This window comes from Oryctolagus cuniculus, chromosome 9 (assembly GCF_051225735.1).
Source record: "Oryctolagus cuniculus isolate XC-2025 breed Fujian yellow rabbit chromosome 9, ASM5122573v1, whole genome shotgun sequence".
In the NCBI taxonomy this organism is placed as follows: domain Eukaryota; kingdom Metazoa; phylum Chordata; class Mammalia; order Lagomorpha; family Leporidae; genus Oryctolagus; species Oryctolagus cuniculus.
The window spans coordinates 52,418,875-52,444,361 of NC_142875.1; the positions used below are offsets into that span (position 1 = coordinate 52,418,875).

Here is a 25,487-nt window from a genome sequence, read left to right on the forward strand (position 1 = left end):
TTCCTCCGTTGCGTTTGTGTTGTATTGGGTCACTTTTCTGAGTCTCACGCCTTTGAAACTGGGGGAGAGGTGCTTTGTAGAGCAGCAAGTAAGGTTCGCGTTTCCAGCGCCAACCGGCGGTCACCTCAGGACAGGAAGTCGCTGGCCGGCCGAGGACCGCTCGGGAAGGAGTGCGTCCAGTTCTGCGCCAGTAGGGCCATGTTTTGTGCAGTGCAAGTGAAAGGTGTACCCCCCACCCCAGCCCATTCTGCGTGCGAGAAAAGTTTCTTTTCCTGTCAAGACTTGCTCCATTCACCGCGCCTCGGGGCCCGCCCAGGCGTAACGGAAACACGGAGGCTACGGGCACTCTCCAGACCCCCACCTCAGATCAGACTGCCCCTGTCAGAGGCCACCGTGGACCCGAGTGGTCAACCCTGGAAAACTGCTTCACTGAGACGATGTGGGGAAATTCGGCCATCGTGTCAGTGCTTGTTTGTCCTGTAGTCCTTTCACCGGGCCTGTCCCAAGGCGGCCCGGCGGACTTGGCACTGGCACCACTAGGCCTCGCTCCACCAGCCTTTTCCTAGTGCCCTGTGCCAGGAGGCCTGAAGCACAGGGGGCGGACCCCCGAGTAGGCATGCGCGGCGCCGGCGCCGAGCGGCGTGCAGGACGCTCCGGTGTGATTGGGCCGCTGAGACCCACGCTGGCCAATCAGAGAGGAGCAGTCGGAAAGGTACGCGGGCCGGGTAGACGCTCCCTAAAAGTTCGCTCCACCCCCTGCCTGGGTCTTTCACTTTGGAGGCCGGGAAAAGGCGCTTCCGAGTGGCGCTGTCCCAAGCCGCTGAGTCCCGGGAGGCGGCTGAATTTCACGTCGCTCCTAGGCTGCCTCATCGAAGGCTAAAACCATAAATACGGGCTTGGCGCAGTCTAAGAAACTGGGCAGAGACGCTTTGGGGACTGGGGAAGAAACTGACAGTGTCAGAAAAGGAGGATGTGCAAATTTTTCTCGTTTTAACTGAGGTGTTTTCGTTTGGCCTTTCCAAAAGTGACAGTGAATCTGATTTTAAATCGGATACTATTAAAATTTGTAAACACATTGCTTAGATAATGTTAACGAAACTTACTTCCAAGGACTTTCAGAATCGGAAGTAACCCCATGCTATTCCCTACAACTTCCTGTAGTATACAATGTTTAGGTTATACGTATGCAACGAAGATGTTTCAACTTACAGGAGCCTTTTATCGTGTCCAAGAACCAGGGGGAAAAATTACCATTTTAGAGGTTAAATAGGTATCACAAAATTAAATTTCAAATAATTGTATTGGTTGTTAAATGGAATTTTATCTTGCCAGCTACTTAGAGTTTTCAATTAGTGTAACTTGGTAACTACCAAAATGATAGACCATCCCAGTTACCAGAATGCCTCACAGATTAAATGTGAAGCCTTTACATAATTCTTCTCACATGAAATAATTCAGTATGATTTACCATTGCATGGTGCTGACAATACTTTGAACAACCTGCTACCCAGAACGCTAAGTTTCCTTACTATAAGAATGGACTAAAGTGTGGAATTCCTACCAGAGAAATTTAGGACAAAGTAAACATCAAAAAGAATGAAAATAATTCATGTAACACGTTGAATTTTTTAAAAAATGGGAAACTACAGAATGCCACTAAAATGTAAAAGGGAAAAGGGTAGGAGGATGAAATTTTAAAATATAAAACAAATGACAAAATTAGAAAAATAACTTTTACAAATAATTTGCAGTGGAGGCAAAGTTCATCAGAACATACTAAAAACCACTGGGTTAAAAAATGGTAGGGAGTGTGTTATCATCACATGGTCTCAATGTATTAAGCCATAACTTACTTTTGAGAGACAGCATACCTTTAAAAATATATGTCACTGCCTTGAACAAGTAATCAAAGCTAGAATCACAAATAATGGAATAATCTGATGTTATATGCTTATGGATAACAGAGCAATTAAACATATACTTCAAGAAAAAACCTTCTCAAAATTGTTTCACCTGAATTTAATCAAGCTTCCAGTCAGGGGGAGGGAAACTTGTTTCTGCCAACGGCCATTTGGATATTTATGACATCATTTATGGGCCATACAAAATTATCAACTTAAAAATCAGCCTGCTATGCATTTATTGAATTTTGAGTCCTATCTCTGGTTGCTTTGGCAGGGCCACACCGAATGATTCCATGGGCCTATACACAGCCACTGGCTGGACTTTTCTCAACTCTGCTAGGCAGTGGTTCTACTCCACCTCCACCTGGGCCAGGTGTAGCAACGTCTGGAGACATTTCTGGTTGTCACAGCTTTGCGGTTATTATTGTGTCTGACAGATAGAAGCTAGGGATGCTGCTTAATATCCTACAATACACAGCACAGCCTGGCACCCAAAATAAAGAATTGTCTGACCCAAAATGTCAGTGGTGCCTAAGTTGAAAAACTCCAGTCTACATGTAAAGCACAGAGGCTTATTGGAACAAATTCAACATAATGGAGTGGGCAGATGAATCTAGAATGTGGCATCTACAAAAAAAAAACCTAGCCTGGGCTGTGAAAATAAACCAATGTAAAAAAAAAATCTTTTTAAGAGAGAGACAAAATTCTTCCAGATTAATATAACAGAGAGACATGACAATAAAGGGCAATCCTGAACCTGAAAAATAAACAGATAATTATTTATCACCAATTGTAGAAATTTGTATATCAATTAGAAATTGGACAGTATAGGGGCTGGCACTGTGGCAAAGCAGGTAAAGCACCACCTGCCATGCCAGCATCCCATATGTTCGCCGGTTCGAGTCCTGGCTACTCCGCTTCTAATTCAGTTCTCTGCTATGGCCTGGGAGAGCAGTGGAAGATGACCCAAGGACCCAAGTCCTTGGGCCCCTATACCTGTGTGGGAGACCCAGAAGAAGCTCTTGGCTCCTGGCTTCAGATCGGCACATTGCAGCCATTTGGGGAGTGAACCAGCAGACAGAAGACACTCTCTCTCTCTCTCTCTCTCTCTCTGCCTCTGCCTCTGCCTCTCTGTAACTCTGCCTTTCAAATAAAAGAAAGAAATTCGATAGTATAATAAAATTATAATTTCCTTAAATGCAGTAACACATTTCTTAAATATGATAACATTATCATCCTTGTAAGTTTTCTGCCAAAGCATTTATGGATGAAGCATCCTATAGCTTGTTTGGAAATGATCCAGATATTTGTATATGAGTGAATCAGATGAATGATCTGGGTATTCATTTTTTTTAAAGATTTATATTTTATTTATTTGAAAGAGTTACAGAGAGAGCTAGAGACAGAGAGAGAGGTCTTCTATGCGTTGGTTCACTCCCCAGATAGCTGCAACGTCCAGAGCTGTGCGGATCTGAAGCCAGGAGCCAGGAGCTTCTTTTAGGTCTCCCACGTGAGTGCAGGGGCCCAAGGACTTGGACCATCTTCCACTGCTTTCCCAGGCCACAGCAGAGAGCTGGATCAGAAGTGGAGCAGCCAGGTCTTGAACCGGCGCCAATATGGGATGCTGGCGCTTCAGGCCAGGATGTTAACCTGCTGCACCACAGTGCCAGCCCCTGGCTACTAATTAAAAAAAAAAAACACTTTTCCTGGGGTCATCGTTGTGGCCTAGTGAGTAAAACTGCCACGTGGAAGGCTGGCATTGCATATGGGTACTGTTTAGAGTACCAGCTGCTCTACTTCTGATCCAGCTCCCTGCTAATGTTCCTGCTAAAGCAGCAGAAGATGATCCAAGTCCTTGGGCCCCTGCACACCCGTGTGGGAGATCTAGAAGAAGCTTCTGGCTCCTGGCTTTGGCCTGGCCTAGCCCTGGCTGTTGCAGCCATTTGGGGAATGAACCAGAGGAAGATTTTTTTTTCTCTCCCTCTCCCTTTCCCTCCCCCTCCCTCTAACCCTCTTCCCCTCCCTCCCCCCTACCCCTCCCTCTTCCTCTCACTATAACTCTGCCTTTCAAATAAACAAAATAAACCTTAAAAAAAACTTTTCTTTAAGTTTGAAATTACTCAAAAATAATGGAAAATATGGATTATCCTAATTTATTTCACATCAAAAATTTCAAATTGAAATTGTATTCTATGTTAATAAATTAGTGCCATAGAAAATGATAACAGCTGACTAGAGGAAGAATGGGTTTTCATTTTTAATTAGATTAATCACTGATGTACAGAAAATTTTCATGAAGTGTACAATGAGCTGAATTTGTGAGAAATCCTAAGGATGGCAGAAGAGCTTTTATTTGGTGTCAGAAATACTGATTAATAGAAGACACAGAGGGCCGGCGCCACAGCTCAATAGGCTAATCCTCTGCCTGCGCCGCCGGCACACAGGGTTCTAGTCCCGGTCGGGGCACTGGATTCTGTCCTTCCAGTCCAGCTCTCTGCTGTGGCCAGGGAGTGCAGTGGAGGATGGCCCAAGTGCTTGGGCCCTGCACCCGCATGGGAGACCAGGAGAAGCACTTGGCTCCTGGCTTCGGATCAGCGAGGTGCACTGGCCGCAGTGTGCCGGCCACGGCGGCCATTGGAGGGAGAACCAACGGCAAAGGAAGACCTTTCTCTCTGTCTCTCTCTCTCACTGTTGTCTCTGCCTGTCAAAAAAAAAAAAAAAAAGAGTCTGAGAAACTATTCATTTCTGTTTTATATCATTTCAGAGAAGGAGAAAGTTCTCCAACTGAAATAGAGGAATATGGATAAATAGGAATAGAATTAACAATGAAAAGTGAGAGTGTTTGCCTCAGTGTTTAGCCTGGTGGTTAAGATGCCCCTTGGGACACCTGCATCCTTTATCAGAGCACTTTGACTGAGTTCCCAATGTTCAGCTTCAGCCTTGGCTAACTCCGTTTGGAAAGTGAACCAATGGGTGGGATCTCTCTCTCTCTCTCTCTTTCTTGCTTTATCTACCTGCCTTTCTCCTCTCATAAATGTAGCAAAAAGTATTTTTAAGTGACAATAAAAGTACCACACCCCTCTGAGTAAATTAAACTGTTTAAGCATAAGCCATTTACATCTAGAGAATAAGATAATCTGTGAATTGCTTACATATATATGTATATATATAAGAGATTATTTCAAAAAGTTTATGGAAAACCAAAAAAAAAAGTTTATTTTGGTACAAAAAATTATAATCCCATGTATTGTTTTTCTTAAATTTTTGAAGAACGCTTGTATGCATAATTTCAAAAACTGTTTTCACCCAAACTGACTTATATTTTCATTCCATTTCCCAGAAGTTTTTAAAGTACTCTTATATGTATGTAAAGCAATAAAAATAGATTTTTAAGGTTGCACAGAGCAAACTCAGTACTGGTTAATTCTGTGGAAGTGGAATCAAAAGGAAATGGGCACAAAAATAATTGCTAAAGGAATCTTTTTGCTTTACTCATGAAGTTTATTTCTTTAAAAAAAAAGAAGCAGCTATAACAATGCATTTGTTACTGGTGCTTAGAGAATAAGAATAGGAATATTTTTGTATTATTATTTGTATTTTTGTTGCCTTTTATAGATCTCCAAAAAGCAAGTACTAATACTGTAGCATACTTTATAATATTGTAATTTTCTTTTTTTTAAGATTTATTTTATTTATTTGAAAGGCAGAGTTACAGAGACTGTGTGAGAGGTCTTCCATCTACCAGTTCACTCCCCAAATGGTGGCAATGACAGGGGCTGGACCAGGCTGAAGCCAGAAGCCAGGAGCTTCTTCTCGGTCTCCCACGTGGGTGCAGAAGCTCAAGCACTTGAACCATCCTCTGCTGCTTTTGCAGGCTCATTAGCAGACAGCTGAATTGGAAACGAAGCAGTGAAGACTCAAACTGTGCCCAGAGGATATTCCAGCGCCACAGATGGAAGTTTAGCCTACTAAGCCACAGCTTTAGCCCCCTCCTCTTATCTTTTTTATACACTGCATTTTGATGAAGGATTTAATTTGAATATAGGATCCAACAAATAAAAGATGTTAAAAAAGTGAAGTTTGATGAATAAACCAGTCATTCAAAAGGGATTTATTGAGCCTACTGTATGCATCAGTCATGTGCCAGGCGCCATACAGTGATGAGTGCACAGTTATAAAAGCCCTGCCTTTTAGAGTTACAGTCAATATGAGGACAAAAACAATTACTTTTGTATAGATAGATAGTTATAGTAAGTACTGAGCTGAACCTCTACCCCCAATGCCTTTGATGCAGACTTTATCAGCCCCAGTTTTTCCTCCCTCAGTTTACAGTTCCTCTGCCTTCCCTTTTGATTACAAGTCAACTTCTTGGTAACGATTAACTCGCTAAGTTACAGGAGAGGCAAAAGAGTAAGGCAAAAGCCAAGACCCTGAGTCACAGAAACTCAGATCACCCATATAGTTAATATCTCAATGCTAGCCTCTTTTCTAAGAGCTTTGTGGGAACTCATACTTCCTAATTTCCCAATATTCAATACCCCAGATAGACCAGAGTCCACCTTTGCCATTGTAGAAGAAACACACTGGGTCCCATCACTGACCAATCAAGAAAGACTTCAGGGAGTTCATAGACTGTTCAACCCCAAATCTGTAGGAATCACTGCCCTTAATCCTTCAGGGAGTACAGGAATTGAGTGATAGCACCTAGCTTGTTGCTCTGCACATTGCAGGTAAACTACTTTTTTCCACCATCCTGGGATATTTGGCCTGCTGCATGTCAGCAGTTTTGAGAGTGTTCTATAATGCTTTGAAGATACCCAGCCAAACCCGAGGTCTTATATTATTGCGAATCCATATTTCCATAACCAAAATAAGTAATTTTAACTGACTTGTTAACTATGTATGTTTTTAAGATTTATGTATTTATTTATTTGAAAGGCAGAGTTACAGAGAAGAAGAGGTAGAGGGAGAGAGAGAGGTCTTCCATCCAGTGGTTCATTCCCCAAATGGCCACAAATGCTGGAGCTAGGCTGATCCAAAGCCAGGAGCCAGAAGCTTCTTCCTGGTCTCCCACAGGGATGCAGGGGCCCAAAGACTTGGGCCATCTTCTACTCCATTCCCAGGCCATAGCAGAGAGCTGAATTGGAAGTGGAACAGCCGGGACTCAAACCGGCTGCCATATGGGATGCCAGCACTGCAGGTCAGGGCGTTAACCCACTGTACTACAGCACCAGCCCCGTTAACTATGTATTTTACGTGTGTCCTTGATTGTCTATTTATGCAAATGTCATTTTAACAAAAATTTAGTTAGGGACTAGACATGAAGAGATAGTCATGGATAAAACAAATACATAAAGATAACGTCAATTATTTATAGAAGGAACTATGTGTTTTATTTAGTAATTAATTAGAGATGATCAATGTGATTTTTGTCAATTACTATAAAACATAATAGTATATGAGCATAATTAGACATAAAAAGCAAAATGAGTTATAAACAAAAAAGACTGAGAGGGCATATGAAGAAATGTTACTACTCTAGATCTCTGGGTGGTGGTGGAAGGATGATTTTATATCCTTCTTTAAATGTGTGGTGGTTAATTTTATGCATCAGTTCGACTCCATTAAGGGATGTCCAGAGAACTGGTAAAAAAAATTATTTCTAGGTGAGTCACTGAGGATGTTTCTGAAGTAGATTAGCATTTAATTCAGTTGACTGAGAAGTTCCACCCTCAGCCCTGTGGTTGAGAATTATCTAATCCGCTGAGGGGCCTAGGTAGAACAAATAGGTGAGATGTGAATTCATGCTTGCTCTCTTGCTTGCTCTCTCTCTCTCTCTCCTTGAGTTGGGACATGTATCCTCTCCTGTCCTTGAACGTTGGAGACCCTGTTTCTCCAGTGTTCAGACTCTGGGATTTATACAAGGCTCCTTTGCCTCGGATCCTGAGGATTTTGGACTTGGATTGAATTATATTACCAATGTTCTTAGATCTCCAACTTACAGATCATATACTTAATGAACCAGTTCTCCTAACAGGTTTCTCATACATACACACAGGGGTACCTCAAAAAGTTAATGAAAGGTAGAATTAAGAGATAACTTTGTTGGGGCTGGCACTGTGGCACAGCAGGTTAAAGTCCCGGCCTGCAGCACCAGTATCCCATATAGGCACCAGTTCGAGTCCCAGCTGCTCCAGTTCCAATCCAGCTACCTGCTAATGCGCTTGGGAAAGCAGAGCAGGATGATCCAAGTCCTTGGGCCCCTGCACCCATGTGGAAGATCCAGAAGAAGCTTCTGGCTCCTGGCTTTGGTCTGGCCTAGGCCTGCTTGTTGCAGCCATTTGGGGAGTGAGCCAGTGGATGGAAGACCTCTCTCTCTCTCTCTGTCTCTACTTGTCTCTGTAACTCAGCTTTCAAATAAATAATTCTTTAAAAAAATAACTGTGTTATCTTTTAATTATCAATGTATGAGAAATCTTCAAAGAATTCATAGAAAACGAATATTATGAAAAAACTATACATCGATTTCAAAAATTTTGTACCAAAGTGAACTTGTTATAGTTCCATTTTCCACCAACTTTTTTTTTTTTTTTAATTTGACAGGTAGAGTTATAGACAGTGAGCTGCGGCTCACTAGGCTAATCCTCCACCTGCGGCGCCAGCACACCGGGTTCTAGTCCTGGACGGGGTGCCGGATTCTGTCCAGGTTGCCCCTCTTCCAGGCCAGCTCTCTGCTGTGGCCCGGGAGTGCAGTGGAGGATGGCCCAAGTGCTTGAGCCCTGCACTCGCATGGGAGACCAGGAGAAGCACCTGGCTCCTGCCTTCGGATCAGCACGGTGAGCCAGCCACGGCCATTGGAGGTTGAACCAACAGCAAAGGAAGACATTTCTCTCTGTCTCTCTCTCTCTCACTGTCCACTCTGCCTGTAAAAAAAAAAAAAAAAAAAAAAAAAGGAATCATCACAATGTAATGTATCATCTGGATACATTTTAATTTCTGCTTTTTTTACCTTCAAGAAAAATCATTGTCGTTTTCCAGAAAGTTTACAATTGCCTTTTCATAGAGTATGTACACAAGGAATTGCCATTTTTACTTTCACATCACAAGATAATAATGTATACATTTTAGTTACTTCATGTAACATTTGAAGCACTAAATTTTACCATATTCCTTAGAGCCACTGAACTTGCCATTTAAGCTGTTTAAGACAAAACCCATACCAATTTCTGTTCACAACATAATCTGATGATACATTGCACAGGTTGATTTGTTTTAAAGAAATAACTGCCTAAAATCTTTGTAGACTTTTGCTGTAATTTTCTCAGTTAACGAAATTTGCAAGATTACTTCCGCTATTTTTTCACCTTCCTCAAAATTACCATAGTCAAAATATTTTACAGATCATTTATGCTTTTCAGAGCTTGTCACTGACACCTGACCTAATGTGCAGTCCTCCTCTTCAGATCTCCCCAGGAGGTGAACCATTGTCATTTATACCTATTTTTGATACTTACATTTCAGTACTAAAAATCTCTTCTCTAAGTAATTTGAATTAAATTTAGAACTAACATTTCAAAAGAAAGGATGTGAGAGAAAATCTAAAAATGCTTTATTTTTCACCTTTTTTGCAACTCCTCCCTTTAGAATGGTCAATTAAATGGTGAAACTTAAGCTAAAAAATAGATTAGCAAACCATATGTTTAACATAGCAACTAAGACACTCACATCCCTAATCAGAGTGCCTAGAATTGATAACTGGCTCCAGCTTCTGAGTTCAAATCCCTGCCCATGCAGACTCTAGAAGGCTGCAGTGATAGCTCAAGTCCTTGGGTTCCTGCCACGTATGTGAGAAACCTGAATTAAGTTACCAGTTTCTGGCTCCAGACAGGCCCAGCTCTGGCTCTCCTAGACATCTGCAGAATGAATCCACAGATGTGAGCTTTCTCTATCCATATATATACACACATAAATATATTCCCTTCTCAGATCAATATAAAACTTAAAGTTATCTACATTTATTTATAGACTATTTCTTCTTCCCTCCACTTCTCTTAAAGAAATAGAAAGTTTTAACACACACGCACATACTCACATATATGTAGTTGACAAGTAATTTTTTGCTAAGTTGGTAAATGGTAAAGCAGGATTCCAAAATATTCTGACTCCAAAGCACATGCACTTGGTTCATAAGAAATGGGAAGAATGGAGGGATCATTGGTAAGGGGAAGAGGACAACATGAATATGCTGTTTCTAAACCTAAATCTGAATTGAAAGTGACATGCTATGCCAATTATCAAGTAGATATTTGGGCTCTATAGAAGTGAAGAACAGATTTGGAGATACTGAGTTTTAGAATCATCTTATAAGACATTGCTTACAAAATCTTTAAATTGAACAAGATTCAAGGTCCAGGGTAAGAAAAAAAAGGGAGGGGGGGGGACTCAAAGCTTGAACCTAAGTAACAATGACAATAAACAGTAGGAAAAAGAAGCAGCAAAGAAGTAGAGAAACTAGTCAGATCTGTAGAGGAACAATAATGCCAAAATAATATGGATGGTTAAAACAAACTGAACTGTTAGGTTAAACTGCATTTTCTAGACAAGCTGTAGACAACGCGTAAATAAATAACAGTAATCCAGATCCTTCTGTAGAACCCTATATACTCTTCACATTATCATCATCTTCAGTATCATCACAACAAAATCTATTGAATATGCTAAATATTTCCGAATAAAAAATGAGGAAATAAAAGTATAGAAGTACAATTACTCTTTTTTTAAAAGATTTATTTATTTTATCTGAAATACAGAGTTACAGAGAGTCATAAGCAGAGAGAGAGAGAGAGAGAGTGAGAGTCTTCCATCCACTGGTTCACTCCCCAAATGGCCGCAATGGCTGCAGCTGGGCTGATCTGAAGCCAAGAGCCTGGAGCTTCCTCTTGGTCTCCAAAATGGGCTCAGGGGCCCAAGGACCTCGGCCATCTTCCACTGCTTTCCCAGGCCACAGCAGAGAGCTGGATCGGAAGTGGACTTGGGATGCCAGCACTGCAGGTGGCTGCCCCACCTGCTATGCCAGAGCACCGGCCCGATAGTACAATTACTCTTACAAAGGTGATTGTGTCATTAAGTGGTAAAGCTGGAGTTGATTGGATAATTGATTAATTGATTTTATTTGAGAGGCAGAGAGACAGATCTCCCATCCACTGGTTCACTCCCTAAATGTCCACAATGGCTAGGACTGGACCAGGCCAAAGCTGGGTGCTGGGAACTCAGTATCTCTCATGTAAATGGCAGGGGCTCACCTGGGTGAGCCATCTCTTGCTACCTCCCAAGGTACACATTAGCAGAGAGCTGGAATTGGGAGCGAAGCCAGCACTCAAACCCAGGTACTCTGACATGATATGCTGGCATCCCAAGTCATGCCGCAATTAGCACCTTAAACTCTATGCCAAATGCCCACTCCCAAAGATGGGATTTAACCCCTTTGTCTGTCTAACACTCAGACCATGCTTTTAACCAGTAAATGGTTGCCAAAATGTGGGACAAGTAGAGTTGGGGACCATTAAGTACCATTTACCAAATACCTATTTGTTGAATCAGTCCCATGGAGACAAAGTTAATCCCCTTTCCAATTCATTTTCAAGCCTCGAAGAGGAGGTCTCTGTTTGAAGTGATTATTTCTAATATCTCTCTAACCCTTACCAAACTCCATTTTTAATAAAAACATAACATATGGACAACAAAGCATAACTATATTTTAAGAATATTGGTTTTTGGGGCCAGTGCTGTGGCATAGCAGGTAAAGCTGCCGCCTGCAGTTCTGCTATCCCATATGGACACCGGTTCAAGTCCTGGTGGCTCCACATCTGATCCAGCTCTCTTCCATGGCCTGGGAGAGCAGTAAAAGATGGCCCAAGTCCTTGGGCTCCTGTAGCTCCTGGGATGCCCGGAGGAAGCTCCTGGCTCCTGGCTTTGGATCAGCCCAGCTGCAGCCATTGTGGTTAATTGGGTAGTAAACCACAGGATGGAAGACCACTCTGTCTCTGCCTCTCCTTCTTTATCTGTGTAACTCTGACTTTCAAATAAATAAATAAATCTTTTAAAAAAATATTGCTTTATTTGCTTTCATTTTGTTTAATTTTTATGGTTATTTTCTATGAGTGACAAATTATTCACAGTAGTGAATAATTAATTTCCTATGTAAAAACACATTGAGATATTTAAAAGTGACCCAAAACATATATTAAGCAAACAAGAACACAGGAAGTATACAGATGTGGCAAAATTATTGAGCATGGCTTGTGGATACTAAAAATTTAGGAAAAACTAAATTATGTGAACCATCTTATCTTTTCCTGCAAAATCTTGCATCAAAATCTTAGAGGCCAGGCATCAGTTATTTAATTTCCTCCTTCCATTCCTATAACTCTTCCAGGAGCACTAATCTAAGCAATTCATTCCAGGTGATTAGCCCTCTTATACAGTAGATTTTTCTTTCTTTACTTACCCCTTAAAAAAAAAAAAAAAAAAGCCGCGGCGCAATAGGCTAATCCTCTGCCTGCAGTGCCAGCACATCGGGTTCTAGTCCTGGTGGGGGTGCTGGATTCTGTCTCGGTTGCTCCTCTTCCAGGCCAGCTCTCTGCTGTGGCCCGGGAGTACAGTGGAGAATGGCCCAAGTGCTTGGGCCTGCACCCGCATAGGAGACCAGGAGAAGCACCTGGCTCCTGGCTTCGGATCAGCTCGGTGCACCGGCCGCAGCGCGCCAGCCGCAGAGGCCACTGGAGGGTGAACCAACGGTAAAGGAAGACCTTTCTCTCTGTCTCTCTCACTCTTACTGTCCACTCTGCCTGTCAAAAAAAAAAAAAAAAATCCCTGCCCATCTGTCAGGGCACTAGCTGGCATGTCATGCTTGGATGGGATTGATGTTTGTAGGCCAAAAAAGTTGAACTGGGCTTTGAGATCCTGCTCTCATGGCCCAACCCTCCTCACTGACTTTCCAGGGCTAAAAATACAAGACCTCTGCCTCACCAGCCAGGTGTCACTTCTACTAATTTTTTTGCTATAAAGGACTTATAAGTGAAATTTTCTAAGCTCAGAGGAAATAAAGCAAGTTTGCATTTATGTTTATGCCCAAAATATCTTAGTAATTAACAACAAGTAGTTATTACTTTTCAAAGCTTATTTTTTCTAACACTTATGGTCATTCAAAACTATCTGATTAACATCGATGCTCACTTTGCAAGAAAAATCTTTAGATACAGGTCAGCTCATGAAGAAGAGTGTCAAGTGAGCATACAGTAAGGGAAGTGTTGGGCAGAGGTGAGAGTCAGCAAACCTGGATTCAACTCTTGACACTGAAATAACACAGTTGAATGGTCCTACTCAGATCATTTACTTCTCGAAAACTCATTTATTCAGAGGGTTGAAATTCTTGTATAGTTGAATTATAAAATCTTCTAAACTTTTTATTTTCTATTATCAAAATTACAACTATATTATTTTGAGTGACTGGCAAGTTGGCAAGTTGGTTTTTCCCAAGATAGCTACACCACTATATATCCCATCCCATGCTCTTCTTACAGTGTGACATCCATGTAGCTCTGATGAGAGGCAGGGTTAATGTTTCCTCCTTTTGAATCTTTGTAACTTTGCTGACCATTATTTTGCAGCTAAATCACAGGTAGTCAGATAGCTTCTGTGGTCTCTCTCTCCTACTATATCCTACTTATTTGTCTATCGATCCCGCTAGCTTGCTGGCTATCATCTAGCTAATCAGTGCTTTCTGTTAGACCCCAACCACTATGTTTTGAGGAAATTTCAGTGACACAGAGAAGTCATGTGAGATATTCCAGCCAATAGCCCTAGATAGGTCCCCACCAAAAATCACTGTCAGCTACCAGTCAGGTCAGTGAATGAGCCTTCAGAGGCCCCAGTCTTCAACCTGCAGGGCCTGTGTCTGAGGCTACAGATGTTGTGGAGCAGAGTAAAACTGAGCTTGTTTTGCCCTCTCTGATTTCCTGACCCACAGAAGCCACGAGACAGAATAAGTTATTATTATTGTTTTAAATCACAAAGTTTGGAGCAATTTGAAAGTGACCTGAACCCAGTTGTGAGAAACTAACGTGTGTGGATTGCCTATTGTATGGCAGGCCCTCTTGCTAGGCCTCTTATTTCCCTCATCATTTCCCTTAGTCTGCCGAATGGCTCAATATTTGCTTTATGCTATATTATTGAGCATATCTGTGATTTATTTTATGCCAAGTTTTCGGTCAGCAATGCAATTCCCAGCATGGTGTCCCTGTGGAAAAATAATTATTACTTTAAGATGCTCCATCCCTAGTGCTGTTCCCAGAAATGCCTTGTACTGTCTGATTATGACAAAGGAAAACCTGCCATGAGGATATAAAGACCCATTTCAGAGTCAGTGCTCAGAGAGAAATGTTTTGGTGATGACAATTTTAAAAAATATGTTTTTAAGATGGTTATAATTGAGCTCTGAACAGCTTTCCATCTCTAGAGTTTAATTCTATAAAAATTGTCAATATATTTACTTTCAGATATTTCCTTTATAAAAAGGATTTTTAGTCACAATTCAAAAAATATTTCTTCCTCCTCTGCTCACATAATAACTAATATCCATTTTTCCTAATTTTGCTGAGGGTAACAAGTATAAAGAAAAAGGGCCAGATGAGATAGAAGAAGGAAGTATTTACATTTTTTTAAAATGTATTTTCTGATTTCTTACAGAAATCTCACAATGGGCTTATAGCTAGTAAGTGAGTAAGACACATTTTTCTTCTAATCAATCTCTGTTGTACAAAAATAAATATAGTAAATATGTAAAATTATATACATATGCCCATAGATATTGGTATGTCTGTTTAAGTTTATGCATTTATAAGTCATGCTAATTAGCATCTGACAAATATTGCTATTTATTATAAATAATACAAATATATATTGCTATTATTATGATTATCAAAATTATTGGGGTAGAAATTCAACCCACACTGAGTCAAAGCAGCAATTCAAACTGCTTTGTTTTATCGGTCATCAACAAATGGAACAGATGCAGTATTTTGTTGACAGACAATATTCAGTGGTATATTGGATCTTGAGCTAGAAACACTGGTGAATATTAAAGCCATAAATAATTCAATCCTTTGTAGCATCAGTGTGTGACCTCAAAATAACCCTGTTCAATCTGAAGCCACTGGTAATGGCCCAAAGTTCGGCAGGGCCAAATCATACCCTGCCATATATAGTAACACACTATAATATAGAGTTTCAACAAAGAAAATACAGTTAGCATAATAATGAAGCATTAGCAGAAATGCACATGGAGTTGTTGACCTGAAACAAAAAATCCACAGAAGGGATGTGTTCTGAAGGATGCTGACAAAGTAATTAAAATATCTAGAGAAATAGACCTAGCTTAAAGCTCAGCAAGTCGTAAGTCCTGTCTCAGTCACTTAGCCTCTAACTTATGCTCCCTGATCCTTACAAACTATTTTAATATTCAGTTATTCAACAGAGTAAATTCAGATCATTGCCATATTTAATTTTAATGCTCGTGCCACAGCACCTCTACCCCAATACCAAACTTTGCATGATTTACATAATGTGCTAATATCATTTCCTTCTTGGTGCCTTTTTACTTACTGTGCTCTTAGCCTTGAATGTTCCTTTTCTTTTCTGCCTGGGATATCACATTTGTGAACCCCTGTCTGATTTACCTAGACAAAATTGCTGCCTCCCACCTCTGTGCTGGCATGCCATTTTGCATATTTATTTTCTGCAGTTCTCATGACATGGTTGCCTTTTATGTATTTATGCATTCATATCTGAGTAAAGTGAGAGACCATTATTTCATCGTTTTACTACCCAGCATGGTCACAGAGTTTGATATGGCCATGGAAGTTAGACATACAGGTTTGAATCCTGGCTCCACCCTTTATTAGCAGCATTATACTGGAAGGGCACTTAGCTTCTCTAACCCTTATTATCTTCTAATGGACTGCCGGCATAGGATTGCTCTGAGGATTAAAAGAGATAAAATGCATACAAAGTGCCTGTTACATTGCAAGTATTCAATAAACATTGATTATTGGATATAATAAATATTTATCATAATCTGATTAGCTAAAAGTGTTTACTCTAGGTTAGATAAGTCTGGAATTAGTGTAATGATTGCCTTCATCCTTTCAGGAATAAAAGAATTTCATGTACTAATGAATGATGCCCAACAAACCTCCAGTGCATCACAAAAAACAACAAAAAGAATCCCTAGAAATATTATTTGAGTGAATACCTTCTTCAGTTCCAACACATCCTCAAGAATGTAAAATGTTCACCTCCATCAAAATGGTTATCACTTATACCAAGTTCATTCCATCACAGTCTTTCTCTGTTAGTATGGCAGTACATTTAAATTAATATGGTAAAATTTAGATATGAAAATATATACATTATTACTATTACAGCAAATATTTTATGAAATATAAAATATTCAAAATATAGCAATTATTTAATATCTTTCAACATAGTGTTTAACAGTAAAGAAATAAGAGCCATGGCAGAATCATTTATTTTTTTTAACTTTTATTTAATGAATATAAATTTCCAAAGTACAGAATATTGATTACAATGGCTTCCCCCCCATAACGTCCGTCCAACCCGCAACCCTCCCCTTATCGACTCCCTCTCCCCTTCCATTCATATCAAGATTCATTTTCGATTCTCTTTATATAGAGAAGATCAGTTTAGCATACATTAAGTAAAGATTTCAACAGTTTGCTCCCACACAGAAACATAAAGTGAAAAATATTGTTTGAGTACTAGTTATAGCATTAAATCTCAATGTACAGCACACTAAGGACAAAGATCCTACATGAGGAGTAAGTGCACAGTGACTCCTGTTGTTGACTTAACAAATTGACACTCTTGTTTATGGCCTCAGTAATCACCCTAGGCTCTTGTCATGAGCTGCCAAGGCTATGGAAGCCCCCTGAGTTCACTGACTGATCATTTTTAGACAAGGCCATGGTCAAAGTGGAAGTTCTCTCCTCCCTTCAGAGAAAGGTACCTCCTTCTTTGATGACCCATTCTTTCCACTGGGATCTCACTCGCGGAGATCTTTCATTTAGTTTTTTTTTTTTTTTTCCCCAGAGTGTCTTGGCTTTCCATGCCTGAAATACTCTCAGGGGCTTTTCAGCCGGATCCGCATGCCTTAAGGGCTGATTCTGAGGCCAGAGTGCTGTTTAGGACATCTGCTATTCTATGGGTCTGCTGTGTATCTCACTTCCCATGTTGGATCGTTCTCTCCCTTTTTTATTCTATCAGCTAGTATTTGCAGACACTATTCTTGTTTATGTGATCCCTTTGGTTCTTAGTCCTATCATTACGATCAATTGTGAACAGAAATTGATCACTGGGACTAGTGAAATGGCATTGTTACATGCCACCTCGATGGGATTGAATTCGAATCCCCTGGTATGTTTCTAACTCTACTGTTTGAGGTAAGTCAGCTTGAGCATGTCCCGAATTGCACATCTCTTCCCTCTCTTATTCCCGCTCTTATTCTTTCTTACCAAAAAGCACTGGCTTTATGCTTTGCCCTATACTAAATATTGTGAAGGTCAGTATCCCAAAATATGCATCTATAAACTCAGTTGAAACATTGTCACACAATAAAAGCCACAACCAAGAATGTGAACTATTTGATGTGCAGAGGGGCAAATGCACTTGGTGTGGAATCTGATCAGGCTTTACTACAGGGCCAGGAGCTTAAAACATTTTGCATTTTTGAGTATCAAACTACTCACTCTGAAGAAGAATTTAGTCTGGATACTTTAACTTTATTCATGGCCCTGGACAGTAATAATAATGAGCTGCTAACTGCCTGAAGCCATAGTCCTGAATACAGGACAGTGGCTGAATGAAAGGGAAATGTCTGTGTGGAGTGCAAAAGGAAGAAGTCCTTCCTGGGAAGTAGACAGCATTTCTAAGATGCAACAAAAAAGAACTGTCTCTCCCATCCATGCCAACCTTTTTGTCTTATGAGGAGTGAAGCCATTTTCTTGCTCCCCACAGGAAAACACAAAGAAACCCCAAGGACAGCCCCTACTGCTTAAAAACAGCATGCCAGAGGTAGAGAGAGGAACTGAGCTAAGTAATAATACTGTTCAGAATTTCCCTCCATTATCACTCCTCCTCATTTCTTCTTGTACTTAAGCTCTTTTCAGAAATGTCAAGCAAATCGCTGGTATGGTATTACCTCGAAATGCACATTCTATCTACAAATCGTGGGGGGTTTTGATCCTTATTATATATAAACTGTAAGGCTTTGAGATTCAAGGCTCTTAGAAAAGCCTAAGTAAATTCATTCATCCTCAAATTTAGACCTTCTAGCAGATGATAGCTTAAAAATGGATTGTTCTGACTTTAACAAAGTAAAATGAGATTTTCCAGTAAGTATTAATAAGTGGAATTAAACATAATGGATTAAAATGTAAATTAATAATAATACCTTAAACTTATATTATTTTTGTTCATTAGATCCCAAATTACTCATTAAATATATTTTTGTTCTTGTTGCAGGTCTGTATAGCTATTGTTTTGATTTTCATTCTATGAGTAAAAAAGCTTTAAAAATATATCTGGAAAATTAAGTAACTGTCTCTTGGTAATGTTGAAAAATTTAAAAGAAAAACTCTTGGATCCCATGCAACTCAGGTCACTAAATAAATTAGCTGTCATAAACTCTCAACTAATGCTTGCTGTCAAACTAGTATTATTAACTGCAAAAAAAAAAAAAAAAGCACACAGTGAAAACCTCATCCTTATCATACCTGTGTCAAGAGGCAGGGAATAAGTTAGGGCTCGCTAGAATAGTTATAGGAATGTGACAGATACAGACTCAGTGTTGGAGAGGTCAGTGTTACACATCAGGTTAAGCTGTGACTTGGGAAGCCTGCATCCCGTATCAGAGTTGTCAGTTCGAGTCCTAGCTACTCTGCTTCCAATCCAAAATCCTGCCTGCCTAGGGAAAGCAGCACATGATGGCAAACTGGGTGAAGTTCCAGGATCCTGGCTTCATCCTAGCTCTGCCCTGGGTATTGTGGACATTTGGGGAGTGAACCAGTGAACAGAAATTCTCTCTCTGTGTCAGTCTGCCTTTCAAATAAATAAATCTTTTTTTTTTTTAATTGAGCACTCTTTCTCTCTGATACGTATTCTTCATTTGGCTTGCAGAGATTACCCTCTCTTGATTTTTTTCTCCTACAAGAAAGACAACAGCTTCATATAAATTGATCCACTTGAAATATTAATAAAACATATCTATTCTCAAAAAGGCATTCTTTGCCATTGTCCTGCAATCCAAGGAGCCTATGGGTCCAGTGATCTGAGTATTTCCATATTAGAAAAATAAAATTATCCGTGCAAACTAGAGAAATGAAAGCAAAACACGAAGCCTAGCATAAGATAAAACTGGCACTTAAAGAAGTGTGATGGTCAGGCTCCTACCTGGCACCTCTTGTTGTGAATTATATTCCTGCAAAAGTGGATAATTATCTTAATTGTAAATATTTACTGGGCATGCAGCTTGGGGACCAAAAGCTGATTAGCAGCTATTGCCTCTATACCTGCAGACCATATGTTCACTGTGCTGTAAGATAAAGGCCAAGGTAAAGGTCTTGAAACTGAAGTCCCGGCAAATAAAGAAGAACTGTAGGTAGTTTCTAGTAAGTACACATCTCCTGCCCAGATTCTACATTGAAGCACTAACTTAACAAGATCAATGAATTTGGTGATTAACCTATGGAATTTAACCAACTAAATTTTTATGAAAATTGCATTGCTGAAGATATCTCAAGTATATAAATAAAAGCTAGTAATCATTCAACCCCTAGATCCCAAGTAATACCTAGGCCTCCTCTCTGTGATGTCCTGATAAATAGTTGGCAGTGGGTAGATGGGAACTTGATTCAGAATAATGGCTGATTTCTGTGGTACAGATATTCCAATCATGGCTATTTCAAGCTGCCAGTATGTGTCACTGTATACAGAGTTGGGAGGAGATGCACACAAATGGCCCACACTCTTGCCTTCTCTATACCAAGGGAAGTATCTACTACAGGAGATTCCTTCTTTTTTTTAAGATTTATTTATTTATTTGAAAGTCAGAGTTACACAGAGGAGAGGCAGAAAGAGAGAGAGAGAGAGAGAGAGAGAGTGTCTTACATCTGCTGGTTCACTCCCCAGTTAGCCACGAAGGCCGGAGTTGAGCTGATCCGAAGCCAGGAGCCAGGATCTTCCTCTGGGTCTTCCCACTCGGGTACATGGGCCCAAGAACTTGGGCCATCTTCTACTGCTTTCCCAAGCCATAGCAGAGAACTGGATCGAAGTGCAGCAGCCAGGACTCTAACCAGTGCCCATATGAGATGCTGGCACTGCATGCGGTGGCTTTACCCGCTACACCATATTGCTGGCCCCTAGGGGATTCCTTCTTTGTGCTCATTTTCTTTGGAGGTTACTAGACATAGGAGATCTTACCAGAAGGAACCAGAGGTAGCCAAATTGGCTGTCCAAGGATTTTTCTTTGCTGCCAAGGAAAAACTTCCTTGTCTGCAGGATAGAATAGGTACCATGCCTCTTCTCTATAAGAGTGCTAAATTTATGTTTTTCCATGTTAATCTATAATTGTATTTTGAGTATAGTGGAAGTGATTAGAGCTGTCATTTACCCATAGGTTCCCAGACATGGGAGCAATATCTAGAACTGTTTGAAAACATGCAGGGGCCAGCACTGTGTGTAGCGGGTAAAGCTGCCGCCTGCAGTACAGGCATCTCATATAGGCACTAGTTTGAGTCCAAGCTCTCCACTTCCAATCCAGCACTTTTCTATGGCCTGGGAAAGCAATGGAAAATGGCCCAAATCCTTGGGACCCTGCACCCACGTGGGAGATCCAGAAGAAGCTCTTGGCTCCTGGCTTCGGATTGGCACAGCTCCAGCCATTGAGGCCATCTGTGGAGTGAAGCAGCAGCTGGAAGACCTCTCCCTCCCTCACTCCCTCCCTCTTTCTCTCTCTCTCTCTCTCTCTCTCTCTCTCTCTCTCTCTCTCTCTGCCTCTGCCTCTCTGTAACTCTGCCTTTCAAATAAATAAATAATCTTAAGAAAAATAAAACATGCAAACTCAGTCATCCTGAGTTAGATGCAATAAGTGGACCATGAGTTTTCTCCATTGGAGTAGACCTTGAATAAACATAGACGTGCGTCATTATGTGACAAGCTAAGGCATACCTGAAAGATTTCATATGTGAAAGAAATATGTATACTGAAATTGAATTAATAAAAAGATAGACTCCAATTGATCTTTTTCTTTTTCCTCTTCTGCCAACAGTATCATGTTTAGATTGGGAGTAGGGATCCTATTTCTCTCCAACTACCACCCACATGTTTCAGGTACAACATTAACTTTTGTTCCATGGGTAAAATTTGCGAATTAGGATTGGCTGATCTGATATCCTTTAGAAGATGATTTAATCTGGGATGGGAATGTGACCCTTTTTGACTCATTAAGAATGAAATCCAGGACTTCTACTGGAGTTACCATTAAGAGACTTTTTCTCTTTTTTCTTAGACTTGAATCTCAGAAGAAGTATATGTATAAGCCAGAAGTCACCACTTGAAGCCTTAAAATGATGTCCCACAATGGACAGCATTGATAAAAGAGATAAATTTATTTATTTGAGCCCCTAGATCAAATTAAACCTGAAGAAATTAGGTTCAACCCGATTAGATTTTGTGTCTCTTTGTGGCCATTTGAAGTACATCAGTATATCTCTTAATGTATTTCAAACTAAGTAGAACAAATTTACACTAGACTGTAGAAGTTTTATATTTTAATATTTATGTCTCATCAGATTCCCTTAACCACAATCTACTTCTTTAATTAAATGAAATGCTACAATTTAATAAAAAATCAAATCACATTTAGAGAAGATAGAATACTGATTACTTTTTTCCCTATCTGATACCTTTTCACAAACTCCAGAAAAACAAGCACTAGCATATTTTATGTTTACCAAATTAAATTGCAAGATTGAGATTTCCACAGTATCTTGGTTCTGTAATGTTATCCCAACCCTGTAATCATATGATCAAATAATCATTTGATCAGAAGTTCTACTGCCATCAAATTCTTGTCTCTCGTGTTCCATTCAATTTTATTGACCCCCAGACCTGTAAGATTTTTGTCTGTACAGAGATAAAAATTACAAATAACTCACATAATTAAATAATGTGTATTATATAATAGGAGAAAGACATGCTCTACTAAAATATCCTTTTTTACCATGATATATAGAAATACTTTAGAATACATTGACAGTTTGATGTCCTTCAGATTAAAATTGCACTGGAAACTACCATTTGCAAAACTATTCTAACAATGCTAATGATATTCTCAATCTGCTGTGCTAGGGTTAGACTAACACTCATTCAGAGCTCAGAGAACAGATAAAACTACTAAGTAAAATATTTCACATTCTTTTTCTTTGAAACAGAAATATATTTGCTTTGCTTCATAATAGTTACCCCAAAATGATTACAGTTACAATTACTGTCTCTTTCTACTCTTTGTTAAAGTTGTTGCAGACATTTTTGGAATTTGTCTAAAGGGAAATATGTTGGGGTACATATAGTTTGGGTTTGATGGCATAAACTTAGTTGGTTTATAGGTATTTCCCCTGATGGTTGGTATTGCTAGGTGTTCCAGTATAAGGATAGCTTCCAGGAATCTTCCTATATCCTGCTGTGCAGACCTACCCAACATCTCAACACAGGGGCATCCATGTGACAAATTAATGAGTGCTATCAGATCAACAGACCTTGAATGTCCTGAAATCCTATAACACATGTATGAAAGAAACTTGATAAAGATTCTCCAATTTAGCAACCATGTGAAAACTGTATACATACCTTATCAACATGAAGTTGTAAAACCAAAACTTCTAAAGCTTCAATGAGAATAAACAAATTCAAACCAACTGGAAACTAGAAGAAAAGAAAGTATTTTTTTGAATTTGTTGAAACTTTTTTTATGGCCTAGCATTTGATCTATCCTAGATAATGTTCCATTTACTGATGAATGTGGGGCCTGGTGTTGTGGCGTAGTGGGCTAAGCCTCCACCTGCAGTGCCAGAATCCTATACGGGCACCAGTTCGAATCCCGGCTACTCCGCTTCCAGTCCAGCTTTCTGCTGTGCCTGGGAAAGCAGTTGAAGATGGCCCAAGTCCTTGGGCCCCTGCACCCATGTGGGAGACCCAGAAGAAGCTCCTGGCTCCTGGCTTCAGATCAACCTAGCTCTAGCCATTGCAACCAGTTGGGGAGTGAACCAACAGATCAAAGACCCCTATGTGTCTCTCTGGCTTTGCCTTTCAAATAAATAAATAAATCTGAAAAAAAGAAAAGGATGTGTGTTCTGCAGCTATGAGATGAAATGTTCAGTAGATATCAATTAGATCCAATTTGGTCGGTAGTATAGATTAGCTGTGTTGTTTGTTGAAATTTCACCTAGTTGATCTGTGCATTAATGAAAGTGGAGTATTACAGTCTCCTGTTATGATTGTATTATAGAATATGTCTCCCTTTAGATCCATTAACATATGGTTTAAATAACTGAGTGCTCTAGCAGTAGGTGCATATACATTTACTATAGTTATATCTTCCTGTTGAATTGATCCCTTAATCATTACATAATGACTTTCTTTGTCTCTTTAAGAGTACTTGTCTTAAAGTCTATTTTGTCTGATATTAATATAGATACTCCTGCTTGTTTTTAATTTCCATTTTCATGGAATATCTTTTTCCAACCTTTCACTTTCAGTCTGTGTGTATCTTTGTAGGTGAAGTATGTTTCTTATAGGTAGCATGTAGTTGGATCTTGCTTTTGGATCCATTCAGTCAGTTTGTATCTTTTAATTGGAGTGTTTAGTTCACTTACATTGAAGGTTATTATTCATAACAACTTGGTCTTGCCAATTTTCCATAAATATTTCTGTTGTTAGTTTTGGACCTACTGTTATTAGGAGATTGTCTGCCTTCATGTTCTCTCATGATGCTGATCTTTCTGTTTCTGTATGTAGTACATCTTTTAGTATAATTTGTAAGACTGGCCAGGTGGTGACAAATTTTTTAATTTTATCATACTATGTATAATTTCTGATCACAATGGAATGAAGCTAGAAATTAACAACATAAGAAAATCTAGAAAATATGCAAACACATGGCGACTGGACAACATAGTCCTGAATGAACAGTGGATCATAGAAGAAATCAAAAGGGAAATTAAAAATTTCCTTGAAACAAATAAAGATGATAACACATCATATAAAAACTTATATAGCAAAAGCATCGTTTATATCAAGAAATTGGAAAGATATCAAATAAATAGTCTAACAATACATCTCAAGTACCTAGAAAAATAAGAGCAAATCAAACTCAAAATCAGTAGGAGAAAAGAAATAATAAAAATTAGAGAAGATGGTATTAGCATTTGGCATAGTGAGTGAAACTGCCATATAAAACTCCAGCATCCCATGTAAGTGCCAGCTGCTCCACTTCCAATCCAGCTCCACGCTAATGCACCTGGGAAAGCAGCAGAAGATAACTCAAGTACTTGGGCCCCTGAACCCACGTAGGAGACCCTGAAGAAGCTCTTGACTCCTGGCCTCAGCTTGGCCCAGTCCGGTCATTGTGGCCATTTGGGGAATGAACCAGTGAATGGAAGATTTTATTTAGATATTTATTTGCATGCATTTCATAAATACAACATTAGGAACATAGTAATTCTTCCCACTGTGCCCACCCTCCCACCCACTTTCCCATCCCTCTTCCTCTCCCCTCTCCAGTTCCCTGTCCTATTTTTCACTAAGATCTATTTTCATTTAATTTTATATACAGAGGATAAGTTCTATTCTAGGTAAAGAGTTCAACACTTAGTATGAGAAAGAAAAAGAAAGAAAGAAAAAAAAACTGTTCCTCAACAATACAGACAAGAGCTGTTCAAAATTATTGCATCTCAGAGGTGATTTTGCTTTCTTTTCCCCCTTCCTCTTTTTCCTTCCTTCCTCCCTCTACTTTCCAGGACTAGAACCTGGGGTGCTGGCGCCGCAGGCGGAGGATTAGCCTATTGAGCTGCGGCACTGGTGCAACATTTTCTTTATCCAGTCATCAGCTGATGGACATCTGCATTAATTCTATATCTTGGCCGGCGCTGTGGCTCAATAGGCTAATCCTCCACCTAGCGGCGCCGGCACACCAGGTTCTAGTCCCGGTCGGGGCACCGGATTCTTTGCCGTTTGCCCCCTCTTCCAGGCCAGCTCTCTACTGTGGCCAGGGAGTGCAGTGGAGGATGGCCCAAGTACTTGGGTCCTGCACCCCATGGGAGACCAGGAGAAGCACCTGGCTCCTGGCTTCGGATCAGCGTGGTGCGCTGGCCGCCGCGCGCCAGCCGCGGCGGCCATTGGAGGGTGAACCAACGGCAAAAGGACGACCTTTCTCTCTCTCTCTCTTACTAT

At 40.1% G+C, this 25,487-nt stretch overlaps 1 protein-coding gene across 6 annotated transcripts in view; it reads left to right on the top strand.

Annotated features, from left to right (window-relative positions):
- LOC108177021 (uncharacterized) overlaps nt 1-25,487 on the top strand; it is a 107,797-nt gene that overhangs the window by 1,105 nt on the left and 81,205 nt on the right. For 4 of the 6 annotated variants that reach the window (XR_016212853.1, XR_016212854.1, XR_016212855.1 and 1 more), the window contains exon 1: nt 575-712. The exons of the other annotated variants lie outside the window; for them this stretch is intronic. The gene's annotated coding sequence lies outside the window, so the exon portion shown is untranslated. Of the gene's footprint in view, nt 1-574; nt 713-25,487 lie in introns of those variants that run through there. 6 annotated transcript variants of the gene reach the window in all.